Source organism: Malaya genurostris, chromosome 1 (genome assembly GCF_030247185.1).
Source record: "Malaya genurostris strain Urasoe2022 chromosome 1, Malgen_1.1, whole genome shotgun sequence".
Classification (NCBI taxonomy): domain Eukaryota; kingdom Metazoa; phylum Arthropoda; class Insecta; order Diptera; family Culicidae; genus Malaya; species Malaya genurostris.
Window position 1 is genome coordinate 151,888,459 of NC_080570.1, and position 18,145 is coordinate 151,906,603.

The following is an 18,145-nucleotide window of genomic DNA, read 5'->3' on the forward strand; positions in this document are numbered from 1 at the left end:
CCCACTTTGGTTCACTCGGGCTGTGCTTGGATCAAAGCACACTGTAAATCTTCGGACGAGTCACACGGGAGTGACTGCGAACGGTTACCGGGCGGGAAGAATGAACACATTCGTGCGCTCTCGCTCACTCGCTCGGCCCGCATAGCATAGTGTTACAAAAGCTACAGGCACCAACGCAAAAACCACTTCTTCTCGTTGTTGTTGTTGCTGTTGGGGGCGAGGATTTTGTGGTTGCGTACGCTTTGTGTCTTTTCCCATTCATCAGTTCTCGGTTGCTGCTGGACGTAGCGAGACGATTCTCACCGTTCCCAAGTTCAAGCTGTGCTCGAAAGTGTGTTCCCGGCCGCGCTCAACAACACACGGTTAGTACTCTGGTAGCCTGGATGCCCCCCTGTTCGCGGAAAACCGTTTTTGTTGTGTCCGTTCGCGGTTTAATGCGCGGTTTTATCCGAAGAAGTGAAGTGTAGTGTTTTGGTTTTTTTTCGCGTGCAATTGTTGGCGGTGTGGTGGCGGTAGAAACGCGCCCTAGCCACGCTGAATGCGGTTATCCTGAACTTGAACTGCAATCGAAAGGGCCCCAGCCCTCCCCGACCAAAGAGACTACCAACCACCATCACCACCACCAAAGGAGAAAGCTCAGTGCCGTCTTCGACCGGTCGGGGAAGTGAATACGGTTTTACTTCCGTGGGTAGACCACAAAGTTTTTCGGTTAGTTGTGACGGGGTTTCGGTCGGATTTGACGTGAGGTGAGCAGTAGTTACTGAAACACTGGATTTTAGTGAAAACTATGCATTAAAATTAAGTGCCAAGAAGTTCCTGCCCGGTAGTGGAACACAGCTGAAGACGTGGTATGCAAATGATCGTTTTTCCCTCTTAGTGAATCTACTAGTTTGTGACAATGCTAGAAAACTGGCTCACGAAGGGTTCAGTGAGATTCCGCCGGTTCCACTAGCCTGACTGAGTCATTATTCGATCATATTTATGATGGTGATGATGATGATGATGCTAATAGACTGTAGCCAAATCGTACGACGAATGCCTTTCTTATCCCTCAAGTATGTTTGTATGTTTGTATGACTAATTGAATGTAAATGAGATCGACGGACGAGAACGGCAAGGTAATAGAGATTACTAGTTTCATTGTTTGCTTACAGTAGTGCTCCACTTGAAAAGTTACTTGAAACAGTTGCTCTAGTAATTCACGATGTACTGCTAACGCACTAAGAAGTCGAAGACGAAATATAAACGAATCAACAACAAAAAATCCAACATGTTTTTTTCCTGTTGAGCATTTTTGGCTATTATATAAAACTCAAAGGATATCGATTAATTTTAGGACATAAATTTTGAATTTATTGATAAAATTTTGTTAGCAAGAATGAGCAAAAATAAAGTTTTTTTTTCAATTTTGAGATTAGTGTTGAGTTAATATTTTCTCGGAGATGACTGAGCGAATTTCTACAAGCTTATTTGAAATCTTCTCTTGAATCATTGATCAAGCGTGAAGACCTAAAAGCGATCACTTCCGGTTCCGGAGATATAATGGTATAAGTGACGTAAGCGACAAAAGGTTCTTTTCTTATTTTTTTTCATTCATCTCTTCGGTCCAGAAAAGCTTTCTGGTCCTATGTGCGGGGTTGGGGATCGAACCCAGGTGGGCTACGTGAAAGCCATCGACTAACCCATCACGACGCTATACCTGTCCCCGGGAGATATAATAGTAAAAGTGGCGTAAACGACAAAACTGACATTACCGCGCAATTTTCTCGGATATGGGTAAACCGATTTCAGTACTTTTGGACTTATTCGACACTACAATTGGGCTGTGGATCGAGTTCCAAAATAATATGACTGACACTTGAAGTTTGGGATATATAATCATATAAGTAACGTATCCGACAAGTGGCGGTTTCTTTTTCGAAACGCAATTTTTTTTTCAAAATGTGACCAATGATCAAGTTCAAATGTATTATTGCTGATACATTTGGTTTGAGGAGTGTGGCCGAATATGTGACGTAAGCACTGAAGCATACTTTTGTGAGCTACCCGAATTGTTCTGAATAATTTTTTAACAAAAATTGAGCCCACATTCGAGTTAGAAAGTATCCTAATAAAAAAGGCAAAACAAGTCCTAATGGGACTGTGTGTTTTAGAAGTGCTCAATTGATTTCCTACCACTTCTTCTTAGATTCCATTTGCAAATACCTACAATTTGAAAATCAATTCTGAGTCGAATTGGTATCTCAATCAGTGCTAAGAGAACAGTTTACCAAACTTATGATGGATGTAAAGTTTCATCCACATCGAAGCAATTCCGATTTTGCGTTGTTTGTTTCTGGGATTGCACTGCATTGCACTGGGATTGCAGGTATTGGTACAACAACCGACAATTCCGCCATCCATGAGAGTTAATACAGTCGTATCAAAAACGCTTTTCACATTTGTTTATTCCCTTTCATAGCACTTCAAGTCTCGCTGGTGTCATGTCCTTGAGTACAAAATGCACCGAATTAGCCTCATATAACTCCGGCACATTTGCTTCTCTTTAACAGTGGCATGCTGCTAAATCTCCACTCCAAAAAAAATTGAATTTTACAGGGGACTTAATCATACGATGTAATTCATAAAGACCTAATTTGCCAAATGACGGAAAATTTTATTTGTAATGACATAATGTTAGATGAGCTTGAATTTTACTGGTTTCGACTGTAACTTGCGTTCTGCTAGCTGGTGCGACTGTATGAATTTAAATGCACCATTTATCAGCCAAGCAGATGTATGCTTCTGTGGGTCAGTCGATTAACTGATGTACTTACGATCAAATAATTCTCGGTTCAAGTCGCGGCGGGTGCTATTAGTATTCTTTTTTTTATTTCAATGAATTTCATGTCATGGAGTTTTAGACACAATAAATGTTCTTCCACGTAAATTTGCGCGACGCCCCATTTATGCGCATATAATAAGATGTAAAATCACAGGGTTTTTTATAAGTGTGTACCCATAAAAGTGGTTTTCCGATGTGTTGAGTCAAAGACGTTTCAATCAGGAGAAATCCACCATTTATAGTTCCTGTTGTGTCGAAAACTTCACTTTGCTTTCCACAGTTGCAGATAGTCTGCCAGATTCGAAATTGTAATTCTAATTATTACATTTTCTTCCTTGTGAAACGATCATCAACTTTGAAACACAGAAATTCGTAATAGTTGGTACAATCGTACTCCATCGAAAAATATTAGAACCATATTTGTTTCATTTTGCCATTAGGGTGACCATGTTACGGTGAATAAAATAAATGGTTTTGAGTTGAAATTTTTCCAAAATTATGTTATTTTATTTATTTCATAAATAAAATATGAAATAAAAGAAAACATGTAGCGCCCTTAATCCACAAACCATGAAAACCGTTAAAAATCGGTTCAGTGGTTAGCAAGCTATGAATTTTTAGAAAAAAAAGCCAGTTTTCCAAAAAAAAACGTGATTAATCCACCTAGCAGTGAACCTTGAGTGAAATTATTTGTCACACACGCATTTGCTGATCTCAACGAACTGATTCGAATGGTATATGGATGTTATGTTCTTCCAGCATTTATTGCTGTAAGTAGTTTAAAACAATATAATTAAAAAAAATCTTCCATCATCTGGATTACATATGCCATATTCGAACGATTATGTTGCCAAAAACGAGCCGTGCTAAAATCGGTCCGAGGCAAATTGTCATGAAAAAGGATGCTGTACACAGTCTTTTTGGTACTTAGCAACAATTGTATGTAACAGTATAAAAAATCGTGTTTTCCGTTGCTCCCAAGCATTTCTTTGTCATACAGCGCTCAAAACTCCTACTGCTGGAATAGGGGGAAAAGTCGTTTACACAAAAATTTCGATATCTCCGTTAAAAATGGACGAATTTTAACAATCTATGGCTTGTTGAATAGGTATTATCGTGCGGAATCTAAGTCTGAAAACATATTCTGTTTTCAAGGTCAATTGTGACAGATACTGTCAAAAAACTGAAAATTTTGACATAAAACTTCGAATAACTCAAAAAGTAAACATCCGATCTCAAAACCATTCAATAGCGTTTTGGGTGACGGGGAGACCTTTCATTTGCGACCAGTTTGATCAAAATCGGTCCAGCCATCTCTGAGATATCGACCTCTTAGTTGACAACACACATACAGACACACACACACACACAGACATTTGCTCAGTTCGTCGAGCTGAATCGATTGGTATATGTCATTCGGCCCTCCGGGCCTCGGAAAAATTTTCGAAAGTTTGAGCGAATTCTATACCTATTTTTTATATATATAAAAACGTGTTTAATCCACCTAGCAGTGAGATGATACCTATTTTTATCAATCCGCAAGTGTTTTTTGCATGAATATTCTTCGGTGTTTAAGTTTTCATGACATTATTTTAATGACCCTCGTTTTAAGCGACAATTTGAGATTTTAATCACTCATTACTCTGTAATGTCGAAACTGCAAATCGGATCGAATTTGAATCTAGAAGTGTGATAATCGATTAAACATGCCATGATATGTAAGTTCCACTCTAGAGTTTACGGTAATTTAAGGTACTTCCAGAGCCGGTATTCAGGAACCAGCATAACCCAAACCGATTCGTATGGCCATATGACGAATAAATTACAACAGTTTTGAGTTCAACTTTGAAGCTTTTCGGGATTGTCATCTTCTATATCGGTTTGAATTTTAAAAATTCATCATCATGTAATTCGAGAACCGGAAGTCATAATTGGATAAAATAATTAATTTTTGTATAAGTTTGTTTTAATTAAAATTTTTGTTTCTGAAATTTGATTAGGCTTTTTTTGAGAAAACGATTGAGCTTTGAGAAACGATTTTATACTGGAACCGGAATTCTAAAAGCGGTATGGCCGAAGTCAGATAAATTCACCTGAGTAGCTGTACACTTTACATTTGTTTCAAAACATTTGAAAATCAGTTAAGACATCTTTGAGAGATCATAGCACGAATTAAATTTTTAGGTGCCTTCTGATCGACAACTGAATACCACTAAAACTGAAAAAAGTTAATTTTTTTATCGACTATCCAAATCTGCTAACCCGATAAACCTGATTAAATTATGTGGAATAGACATTTTTATACAATCCCCGAAACCGGAAGTTGGATCTGACTGAAAAGCAAGATGTTTTATAGAACTTTGAAACTTTTCATTTGAATCTTAGATGATTCTTAGATTTCATTTGAATCTTAGATCGGTTCAGCCATCTTCAAGAAAAATGAGTTACACAATTTTGATTTCGTTTCACATATCATCCTGTAGTTCCGAAACCAGAGGTCGGAACCAAACATAATGCAGGAACTTTGTTTGGGAGCATACGGCTTTTCGTATGAATCTGAATTTGTAGAAAAGAAATTTTCCGAGAAAATTAATTGAAGTTATTTGTCACACACGCATTTGCTGATCTCGACGAACTGATTCGAATGGTATATGGATGTTATGTTGTTCCAGCATTTATTGCTGTAAGTAGTTTAAAACAAAATAATTAAAAAAAATTCTGCCATCATCTGGTTTATATATGTCATATTCGAACGATTATGTTGCCAAAAACGAGCCGTGCCAAAATCGGTCCGAGGCTAAATGTCATGAAAAAGAATGCTGTACACAATCCTTTTGGTTCTTAGAAACAATTGTATGTAACAGTATAAAAAATCGTGTTTTCCGTTGCTCCCAAGCATTTCTTTGTCATACAGCGCTCAAAACTCCTACTGCTGGAATAGGGGGAAAAGTCGCTTACAGAAAAATTTCGATATCTCCGTTTAAAATGGACGGATTTTAACAATCTATGGCTTGTTGGATAGGTATTACCGTGCGGAATCTAAGTCTGAAAACATATTCTGTTTTCAAGGTCAATTGTGACAGATACTGTCAAAAAACTGAAAATTTTGACATAAAACTTTGTATAACTCAAAAAGTAAACATCCGATCTCAAAACCATTCAATAGCGTTTTGGGTGACGGGGAGACCTTTCATTTGCGACCAGTTTGATCAAAATCGGTCCAGCCATCTCTGAGATATCGACCTCTTAGTTGACAACACACATACAGACACACACACACACAGACATTTGCTCAGTTCGTCGAGCTGAATCGATTGGTATATGTCATTCGGCCCTCCGGGCCTCGGAAAAATTTTCGAAAGTTTGAGCGAATTCTATACCTATTTTTTATATATATAAAAATAGGTAAAAAAGGTAAAAAACGATTTTCTGATCCACCCTAACATAGGAAATGGTAACTCTAAAGGTAAAATGAAATACATGCCGGTCTAATATTTTTCGATACCAAATATTACGAATATTCGAGAGAAATAGTAAGTCGCATAACTTTTTTTCATGGAATTGCTAAAATTATCTTTTTTTATAAAAGTTTTTTTATTCAGGCATTTTAGAATACAAGCTTTACGTGGCCGATTGAGCCATGTTTCTATTAGATAAAATATTTTTTTTACCATTGGATCTCGTTGGCACCCTTTTTCTAGAGGGAGAAGAGCTTCCATTTTTATCTTGCGATGATTAAGGGGCACTTTGTTCGAGGCTCGTCTCGTAATCCATTGCCGCATCGGTGGTATCGTTGTTGGTTCGTTTTTTCTTCGTTTTCCTTGTAATTCGCAGTCTTGGGCTCGTTGTTAGTTGTTGTATACCTTGTTGTACATTAGTTGCAGTTGCTGGTTGGATTGATGGTGAAACAAGAGTTTTGATCTCACTAGTTTCCGTTGTTGAGCGGTTGTCCTTGTTTTTGTTTGAAGATGTCCTTTTCGCAGTTTCAGTGCAAGGTTTGCCGTAGTGTGCAGGTTGTTCACAAAACTGACATGTGACCAGTTGATTTTCATACGTAATTAACGTTTTACACGGATCTATTCCGTCTTGATCACAAATTATGTAAGATGGAATTGCTTTACGTAGTTGCATACGTACCACTCGCACGCCATTCCGGAAACCCGGAAAAAACTCCACCATACTTCTCTTTCGATGGAAAGAACTTCACCGTACTGCGACATACTTTCCCGGACGAACCCATCGCTGGTCTGCGGGGGAAGGTCATGCACGCGTACTTCTATGGCATTGTTTACCATGTACACAGGAATTTTATATTTAACATTGTCATGATCAATACTGTGCACCCCGTTATTAACCGAAGCAAATGCAATTGCATTTCTTTCACGTTTGAACATAATGTACACACAGTTAGACGCCTTGTTGAATTGAATCTCACTTACATCATTAACGTTTAGATGCATTCGTTCCTTAAGCAAGATTTCAATTTCGGTTGCTGCTGGTCTAACTTTGCAGCGCTTGAAATCAATATAAATTGAATTTGGCCGTGTAGGCCCAGTTTCAGGCTTTGTTAAATCGTATTTGCCCATTTCGTACACTCTATTGTTCACCACACTGTATTGTCTTTTTTTTTATCGTCTCGACCGTAAGCAATTTTCGACTGTGTCGGATGAGATGCAAGCACGAACTGAAATTATCTTTTCTGGTGATTATGTGGTCTAACATAAAAATAGAAAAATGAAAGATTTTTATCCGCAGCTACAAATCGCTTGCCAAAATAGAAATCAATTTTCACTTCGTCGCTTACTGTGCTCATTCCGTATAATCGTTTTGCGTTTTTAAGTAAATCGAGCTTTGAGACAACTAAAACACTAACTGGAACATGTAGATTGTTTTCTACACAACGGGTAAGGATTTTGTGAAACTCTGACAAAATTTATCACGTGAAAGAGTGATAGGTTTTTGATCATGTATAACAGTTCGGCTGAAAAGTTCGTATCGTTTAATAGAAACACACATTTTTTTGCCAAAATTCGTTTTTATTATTCAACATAATTGCCATCAGAGGCGATACAGCGATTATAGCGATCTTCCAACTTTTCGATATCATTTTTGTAGTACGATTTGTCCTTTGCCTCAAAATAGGCCTCAGTTTCAGCGATTACCTCTTCATTGCTTCTAAATTTTTTACCAGCGAGCATTCTCTTGAGGTCTGAGAACAGGAAAAAGTCACTGGGGGCCAAATCTGGAGAATACGGTGGATGAGGGAGCAATTCGAAGCCCAATTCGTTCAATTTCAGCATGGTTTTCATCGACTTGTGACACGGTGCATTGTCTTGATGAAACAAAATTTTTTTCTTCTTCAAATAAGGCCGTTTTTTGAAATTTCGTCCTTCAAACGCTCTAATAACGCTATATAATAGTCACTGTTGATGGTTTTTCCCTTTTCAAGGTAATCGATGAAAATTATACCATGCGAATCCCAAAATACAGACGCCATAACCTTACCGGCCGATTGTTGAGTCTTTCCACGCTTTGGGTTCGGTTCATCGCGTGCAGTCCACTCAGCTGACTGTCGATTGGACTCCGGAGTGAAGTGATGGAGCCATGTTTCGTCCATTGTTATATATCGTTATATATAACACTGCTCAGAATCATCAATTCGTTGTTGTTTTTGATCGATTTTGAGCTCACGCGGCACCCATTTTGCACAAAGCTTTCTCATATCCAAATATTCGTGAATAATATGTCCAACACGTTCTTTTGATATCTTTAGGGTGTCAGCTATCCCGATCAACTTCACTTTACGGTCATTGAAAATCATTTTGTGGATTTTTTTCACGTTTTCATCGGTAACAACCTCTTTTAGACGTCCACTGCGTTCATCGTCTTCGGTGCTCATATGACCAGTACGAAATTTTGCAAACCACTTACGAATTGTTGCTTCGCCCGGTGCAGAGTCTGGATAACACTCATCAAGCCATTTTTTGGTATCGGCGGCACTTTTTTTCATCAAAAAGTAGTGTTTCATCAACACACGAAATTCCTTTTTTTCCAAGCTACTTTTGTTATTAGCTTCACTCAAAATGCAATATCTCACAAACTAATAATCAGACAGCTGTCAAATTTATACACGTATCTTTTTAAGGTTGGTACTAACTGAAAATGGTATGGATTTAATTCTAGTGGCGCCCTCTCATAGAAACGATACGAACTTTTCAGCCGATCTGTTATATCGAAACAATATACATTCTTCATAACATCAGAAATATGATCAGTAATTTATGGCGCAATTTTCAGTAGTATAAGATAACCATATGTAACTCAGAAGTAAGACTTCCTCAAACTTTAGAATCAATGGACATATGAAAAAAAATAAGAAAACTCATCAAGCTTGTTTGCAGAAGTTTTATTTCCAACGAAACAACGAAATGAATCAAAACTAGTTTTATATACTCTCATGTTAGATTTAACGAATCTACAACAGAACAATCAACAAAAAAAAATTGTTTGTTGTAATTTTGGTTCCTTTAGCCCCGCCTTATTGACTGTAAGCGTGCAATGATGAAAATATTTGAAGAGGACGACCCTTTCATTATTGACAATTGCTCGATTTTCGAACAATTTCGAATTGTGATAAACTCGAATGCCAATGGCATTGCAGATCCTTGCCGTCGGTGTGTCCGTCGCTACGCTGACGGTGTCACGCGACTAAACGAGTTAGCTTTAATCATTACAAATCAACGCAAGCAAGCCTTCTGATTGCTACACCAAGCACTGTCGACCAGGACAAACAGACCGAACACTCGTTTGATTACCCACAAAAATAAAGCCCCCTTTTAACAATGTTGTCTTCGTAGATACATAAGCGGACAAGTTCGGAAGTGTTATGTCCCTTTTGTCTGTGTTGTTAATTTCTTATCGATAGAAACATATTGACATCATAAATAAATAGTAAACAGACTGACTGACTGGGTCGTACTGGTTTCCAAGCATTCCAACGGATTTGGCGAGAATGGATTGGGTTTTCCAATCGACTACCGAGAGAATTCAACTTTTACCGTGATTTGCGATAAGGGATCGACGAACCGAACCATTCCGCGAGAGCTGTTAAATGATAGTTTATATTTGAACTTCAGTTGTGTCATTCTTATGACGCAATATCAGTGGTCGATAAGCTAAGCCGGTATGAAAGGCTTGGGGATTGCTATAGAACGTAATGGTTAATTTTAGAGTATTTCGGATAATTTATCAATACACTGCCAAATTTCGTGAACTGAAACCGTTATTCTGAATCGAAATTGCATGTTAGTGACAAGTTAAGTTCGATATGGAATGGATACTTGAAAAAGAAAGTTTGCTTTCGTATTCTATTCGTTACAGTCGTGAACCATTTACGGAATGACAGAAATAGAGGCTATCAAACACAGTCGAAAATAAGAAAAGTTCATGTTGAACTAATCTCACAAACAAATGACATTGATACATTATTTATTAACCATCGGTACAAAATAAAAGGTTTACTGTATCCGATTAAAACAAAATTTTAGGGCCGTCTTAAAAAAGAAGGATAGGTTCTTAGCATTGATTTTGCAGAAATTTTTTTATAGATCATTCTTTTAGAAGGATTGCTAAAAAAACCCCAAGGCAGTACCCATCGCTCGGAGCAAGTAATACTGGAAACTGAATCAGGTTCATTTCGACAAAAGCCATTTCGTCGAAAAGCTCTCTTCGACGAATGCCATGACGCCGAAAAGAAGAATTTCGTATCTGTATCGAATCTTTTTGTTGTCTTAATATCGTATTGGAATTGATTCAAAATGGAAATAAATGAAAGATGATAGTGCTTGCGCCCGTTTTGTTGACCCACAATCGAATTTCGGCGAAATAACCCATCCGAAGAAACGACTTCCGGTAAAATAGCTTTCTTCGTAATGAGTAAGAGTATCTATAAAACTAACAGCACAAAAGGTGGTAAATCAAAATCGACTAGCACCAATTTGGAGGATACTTTGCACCCGTCTTCCGAATGGCGGCAGACCATACTGAATTGAACGAAGAAACCGATTCGACTCAAGCCCAATTTTTCAAAAAGTCAAATAAATTTTAGGCATGAACTTTCTTCAAATCGTGGTAACACGAAAATTGACGTTCCAAACATATCAATTGGGCTAACCAAAACAAAAATTTGCACTGAAAATATCTAAAATATCAAATTACCAAACAAAGAAAAATAATATAAGTGTCTCTTGAATTATTTTGCAATTAGTTTATTCTGAACACTGTGGCAAAACAGATTTTTTGTTTATTATATGTCGAATTTTACCCCGATAAGACTTCCGGTCTCGGAATTACAGAATGATAAATTTCAATTTTAAGAGAGTATTTTTTCATTTCATTCTGCATAATTCTTCATTTATGCAAATCTGTTTATTTGATGATCAAATACAATGATTTAAGGTACACCGGTTCCGGAAGTACCAGAAAAGTGATCGTGTATTTCAAACCGTAAATCACTTCAATTTCTCGGAAACAGCTTGACCGGTTTTCACAAACTTAGATTCAAATGAAAAGTACTGTTTTCCCATAAGTTCGTTCAGAATTTCGTCCCGATTCGGCTTGCGGTTCCGGAAATACAGGGTAGTGTGTATGAAATTGCAAATGACAGCTCTAACCTGTAATGCAAAATACATAATAACCATTCTTAATTTGGTTCAAAACAGTTCCAATTTATAGGTTATGCTAGTTGCTGACCAAACGAACCGACTTAAGCTATGCCGGCTCCCATGAACATGAGCTTAGCGAGGCACCTGTCGCCGATGATATCGCAAATTGGTAAATAATTTGTTGCTAGTTAGTTACAGTGAATTTGAATTTGCTGCTCATTTTTTTCAAATTTTTTTAAGTACTTTATTGAGTTAATATGAAATCATCGAAACACCCCTCCTAAATAAGCTTAAAAATCAAACAAAATCCAGCTAATAATTTGTTGCAAATTAGTTAATAATTAGTTGTAGTACTTTTGAATTTGTAGCTCGATTTTTGTTTGTTCTTTGTTTCGAGTACATCGCTAAACTCATATCAAGTTAATGAAGCACCCCTACAAAAGAGACTAAAAGACAAATCGAAGCCCATTTTGTTGCAAATTACCCCTCCTAAATAAGCTTAAAAACAAATCAAAATACAGTGGTTGCAAATTAGTTACCGTATATGAATTTGTTGCACTTTTCTTCTTATTTTTAGTATTTCGCTTTTGTTACTAATTAGTTACGCATTTGTTACTAATTAGTTGCTCATTTCTTTGAGTACTTTATTAAGTTTATATGAAGTCAACAAAACACCCCTTCTAAACAAGCTTAAAAACAAACCAAAATTTAGTGTATAATTTTTGAATTGATGTCGTTTATTTATACCCGACTTTAACCTATTTATGGTCGTTCGCCGGAGTAAATAATTTGTTGCAAATTAGTTACTAATTAATTACAGTATTTGAATTTGTTGCTCAATTTCACATACAGTTAACGAAGCACCCCCACTAAATAAGCTAAAAGACAAATCGAGACTCAGTAGATAATTTGTTGCTAATTAATTACTAATTAGTTGCAATACTGTTGAATTTGTGGCTGATTTTTTTTTCGAGTACTTTGCTAAGTTCATAAGCAGTTAACAAAGCACCTCTCCTAAATAAGCTTAAAAACATCTCAAAATTCAGTGGATAATTGGATGCAAATTAGTTACCGTATAAGAGCTTTTTTTTATTATTTTTACTACTTCGCTTTTGTTACTAATTAGTAACGGTTAACTTGCATTAGTTGTTCATTCTTTTTAAATTTTTTGAGTACTTTGTCAAGTTTATATGAAGTCAACGAAACACCCTTCCTAAATAAGCTTAAATATCAATTAAAATTCAGTGAATAATTTGTTGCAAATTAGTTAATAATTAGTTGCAGTACTTTTGAATTTGTTGCTCTTTTTTTCGAGTCCATCGCTAAGTTCATATCAAGTTAATGAAGCACCTCTTCTAAATAAGCAAAAAAGACTAATCGAAACTTAGTAGATAATTTGTTGCTAATTAATTACGGTTATTTTGGAAATGTTGCTCATTTTTTTTTAAATTTTTCAATACTTCGCTAAGTTTATATGAAGTCAACGAAACACCCCTCCTGAATAATTTAAAAAACAAATCAAAATCAAGTGGATAATTGGTTGCAAATTAGTTATTAATTAGTTACAGTATTTGAACTTTTTTTTTTCCATAAATACGTTTATTTCTTAAGGCAGTTTACATAAGTTTTTCTTCGCCGTAGCATCACTTTTACATAATATTCTTATCCTAATTTAATTCTAACATAGTCACAACGTTTTGAATTTATTAAAACATATTCTCTTATAGCTTAAATATCATCTTAGGTAACTCGTCATTAATTATGAAATCTACTCGGAAATATTTTTTGAACCAAACGATTAACTTCTATAAATTATAAAATAAGCTGTTATTTTCAGACATTTTGTTGATAATTTCATAAACTGTTTCGAGTTTGTTTGTATCATTACATAATTTTTATTCTAATTTAGCTATTGGTTGAACTCATGGACGCAGCTGGGATCAGAACTAAGTCTTAAAAAGGGCCTTTATTAAATTGATACTCCAATTTTCTTTATGAAATGATAAATAAGTTTCATGTATGAAAGGTCACGACAAGCAAGAATGTCTCGAACTGGGATATTGGATAGTTTACCTTGGGTACGCAAAGAATTTATTAGTTGAGATCTGACATCACGATACTCCACGCATGTCCAAACGACATGATCAATATCCCGATAACCTTCGCCACAAGCACAATGATTAGTCTCGGAGAGCCCAATTCGAAGGAGATGTGCATCTAACGTGTAGTGATTGGACATGAGTCTGGACATCACACGAATGAAATCCCTACTCACATCCAGTCCCCTGAACCATGCCTTTGTCGATATTTTCGGAATAATTGAGTGCATCCACCGACCCAGATCATCTCTATCCCAAGATGCTTGCCAGCTGGCAAGTGTTCTTTGGCGAGACGAGCTATAGAATTCGTTGAAAGCAATCGGTCGCTCATAAATTTCACCCTCAATAGCACCACGTTTGGCTAAATTGTCGGCTCTTTCATTGCCTGGAATGGAGCAATGAGCCGGGACCCAGACTATAGTGATTAGATAATTATTATTCAATATGTCGTTCAGACACTGTTTTATTTTACCCAAGAAAAACGGTTCATTTTTGCCAGCAGCGATTGAGCGAATGGCTTCAATTGCACTCAGACTATCTGTGAAGAGGAAATAATGGTTTGGAGATAATGTGACGATTACACTCAAACTATAATGAACTGCTGCTAGCTCTGCTATATAAACAGATGCAGGTTCTTGAAGCCTAAATGAGGCCGAAACATTATTGTTGAACATACCAAACCCTGTCGCTTCTTCAATTCGCGATCCGTCCGTGTAAAACATTTTCTCAGAGTCAATATGCCTGAACTTACTTGAAAATATTTTTGGGATTTCCGTCGAGCGTAGATGATCCGGGATTCCACGCACTTCACGCTGCATGGATGTATCGAAAAATAAAGTTGAGTCAGGGGCACTTAGGATGCTGACACGGATAGGAATATATCTTGAAGGGTTGATTTCCTGTGACATATGGTTAAAATATACTGTCATAAATTTTGTTTGAGATCGAAGTTCGACTAGTCGTTCGAAATTATTAATTACCATGGGATTCAGCACCTCACATCTTATTAGCAGGCGTGATGAAAGCTCCCAAAATCGATCTTTTAATGGAAGAACTCCCGCCAGAACTTCAAGACTCATTGTATGTGTCGAGTGCATGCAGCCTAAGGCAATTCGCAAACAACGGTACTGAATTCGCTCAAGTTTGATAAAATGAGAGTTTGCAGCGGAACGAAAACAAACGCATCCATATTCCATCACTGAAAGTATAGTTGTTTGATACAATTTTATTAGATCTTGCGGATGAGAACCCCACCAAGATCCTGTTATTGTTCGAAGAAAATTTACTCTTTGTTGGCATTTCGTTATCAGATACCTAATGTGTCCTCCCCACGTGCATTTGGAATCGAACCACACCCCGAGGTATTTAAAAGTTAAAACCTGTTGGATCATTCTTCCCATCATATGGAGCTGAAGCTGCGCGGGATCATGCTTTCTTGAAAAGACGACTAACTCTGTTTTCTCCGCAGAGAATTCGATACCAAGATGAACAGCCCAAACGGACAAGTTATCTAAGGTACCTTGCAATGGTTTATGCAGATCAATAGCTTTGGGCCCAGTAACTGAAACCACGCCATCATCTGCCAATTGCCTTAGTGTACATGGGGTTACTAGACAGCTGTCAATGTCATTCACGTAAAAATTATAGAGGAGCGGACTGAGGCATGAGCCTTGCGGGAGACCCATGTAGCTAATTCTGAATGTTGCCAAATCGCCATGTGAAAAATACATGCACTTCTCTGACAAAAGGTTGTGCAAATAATTATTTATAACCGCTGGAAGTCCATGTTGGTGGAGCTTGTCTGAAAGAACATCAATGGAAACTGAATCAAATGCTCCTTTAATGTCTAAAAATACAGATGCCATTTGTTGCTTTTGAGCGAAGGCAATTTGGATGTCAGACGAAAGTAATGCAAGGCAATCATTCGTCCCATTATTTCTACGGAAGCCAAACTGAGTATCTGACAACAAACCGTTCGTCTCGACCCAAGTGTCGAGACGTCGTAGAATAATTTTTTCGAACAATTTTCTGATGCAGGACAACATCGCAATGGGTCTATATGAGTTGTGATTGGAAGCTGGTTTCCCCGGCTTTTGAATGGCGATAACTTTCACTTGTCTCCAGTCAGGCGGAACAATATTTTGCTCAAGAAACTTGTTGAACAATTCCAACAAACGTCTTTTTGAGTATTTGAACTTGTTGCTCAATTTTTTAAAACGAAGCACACCTACTAAATAAGCTCGAAAACAAATCGAAATCCAGTAGATTGATTTCTAATTAGTTTCACAAATATAACAATAATTTTGAATTTGTTGCTCAATTTTTTCGAGCACTTCGCTAAGTTCACAAAAAGTTAACGAAGCACTTCTACTAAATAAACTTAAAAGCAAATCGAAAAACTTCATATAAACTTAGCAAAGCACTTAGCACGAAGCATTCTAAAATAAATTGAGCAACAAATTCAAAATAGTATTTTAAATTTAGCAACAAATTATCCATTGAGTTTCGATTTGTTTTTAATCTTACTTGGGAGGGATGCTTCGTTAACTTCATATGAACTTAGTGAAGTATTGAAAAAAAAATTAAAATAAATTGAACAACAAATTTGAAATTTCTGTAACTAGTTAGAAACTAAGTAGCAACAAATTATTCCCATGTTTGCGCCATCAACGGCGGTAGATGCCTCGCTAAGCACAATTTTACCGCTAAGCACATTGTACCGAAATAGTACACTGAGGTCTCTTTTTAAGCTAGGGATACGTACAGCGTAAGAAAAACTCGCGTAACTCGCAAAACTAAAAAATTCATATCACGACGTTTCATGCAAAAAAAGACCTCAGTGTAGTCGAAAATTCAAATACTATGTCGTCTTTATCGAACTTAGACTCAAATACATGGGTCAACTGGCTGCTTTTGAACTTTGTCCGGATTTTTCACCTCCGGTTCCGGAGCAACAGGGTGAGATGTGTTTAAAATTTAAAATCGTCTTTTAAAGTGAAACACGAAGAATTACTGTTAACTTGGAATTAAAAAATTGCTTAAAATTGGAAAAGGTTATGCTAATGTGTGCTCCAATAAACTGTTTTTTGTTCCTATTCAATATTCAAAGAAAAGTTTTTAGAAGAATCTCTTAGTAATATTAATGAAAACATGAATTATATGAGAAAGGCATTATAACAGCGCTAGGTGGTTTGAAAGAAAAGTAGCGTTCCATAGAGAAATTAAAAACATTTTTACATAAAATTCATACTGTAGAAGTCTTTCAAAAAGAATAAAAACTACATAGAAATTGTAGATTAAACAACCTATAGTTTTTTTTAACCGAAAAACCTTTATTTACAAGAGAAGCTCTCATTAAGTTTCGTTGCGAACCTTGGGATTTTTTTTCAAGCCGATTCAAGTATCTTAGTTCAAAGTACAGGGTTGTTACAAAAAAAAGTTACAAATCGAAAACTAAAACGCGCGATATTTGAGCGAAGCGTTACGCCACTATTTTTATGCAAGTTATACTTTCCGCAGAGCTTGAAAATTCACTTAAATATAATTTAAAAATCTGCATAAGTTTGTCATATGAACACAAAAAATGAGTCCGCACTTTGCATCCGCACGTCACTTTAAGAAACCTCTCTTTGATGTACGGAAAATGTTACAGTAAAAATAAAAATGCTTACAATTGTGATTCTGAAAAAAGTTAAACAGATTTCAGCGAAGACATTTTTTTGCTTTAACATCTTCTTGTTCGGCTAGCATTTCCTTCTTGGTAAGAAGAATTTTAAGGCAGGCCAGGATGAGGATGATCTGATTTACCCTTTTTAATTTTAGTTTCAATTATGATAGCGCCTTCTCCTGTTATCAGATTTTACTCTGAATGTCTTTCTTTCCTGTCAAACTTGTTCTCCAGCAGGCATGAAACCTCCTCGTCTTTTAAATCAATATGTTAAAAACATCCAAATGATACATTTCCTTCAATCTATTGCTTCTATAGTAACTAAATCTAATGAGACAGTAGCATAAGAAACATTTCTTGATAACATTACGTAATAAATGAAAGTCGAAAGAGTTTAGACATTTGTTAAATATGCGGCACATGCTAGCAATGGGCTCGTTATATCCATAATTATTTCTGACATAGGCAATCCGAAGAAAGAAATAGGATCGAAGATTACGACGTCGAATGTCAAATTGTAATAATTGCAATTGCTCGGTGAAATCAATCCGCGACTGAAGTAGGTCTGTCACAAAACTAGCCTTACAAACATCGCGACTGACAAATAATAGGTAAATCGAGACCAATCGGTTTGCAGCGGTCATTGTCACTCGTAAGTTTAAAGAATATCTCCATGGAAGCCGTTGGAGACCTAATCGAACAAATTTTCGTTGAATCGCTTCGATGCGTTGGATATTCAAGAGTTGAGCGAACTAAAGCGCAATACCGAGCTTACATGCAACGTACATCAGAGAATGTTTTAGTAACGCGGAAAACAAAGCTTAGAGACTTTGGAGATAGTAAGCTCTATGTGCTCTTTCAAATTTATCTTATGGAATCCAGAAGAACATAC

At 36.6% G+C, this 18,145-nt stretch overlaps 1 protein-coding gene across 5 annotated transcripts in view; it reads left to right on the forward strand.

The window, feature by feature from the left end:
* The first annotated feature begins 269 nt into the window (after nt 1-269).
* The window catches only part of LOC131426194 (protein lozenge-like), a 114,482-nt gene continuing 96,606 nt past the window's right edge, over nt 270-18,145 (forward strand). For 2 of the 5 annotated variants that reach the window (XM_058588736.1, XM_058588737.1), the window contains exon 1: nt 270-848. The gene's annotated coding sequence lies outside the window, so the exon portion shown is untranslated. Of the gene's footprint in view, nt 849-918; nt 1,056-18,145 lie in introns of those variants that run through there. The other 3 variants (XM_058588739.1, XM_058588740.1, XM_058588738.1) reach the window with 2 other exon arrangements.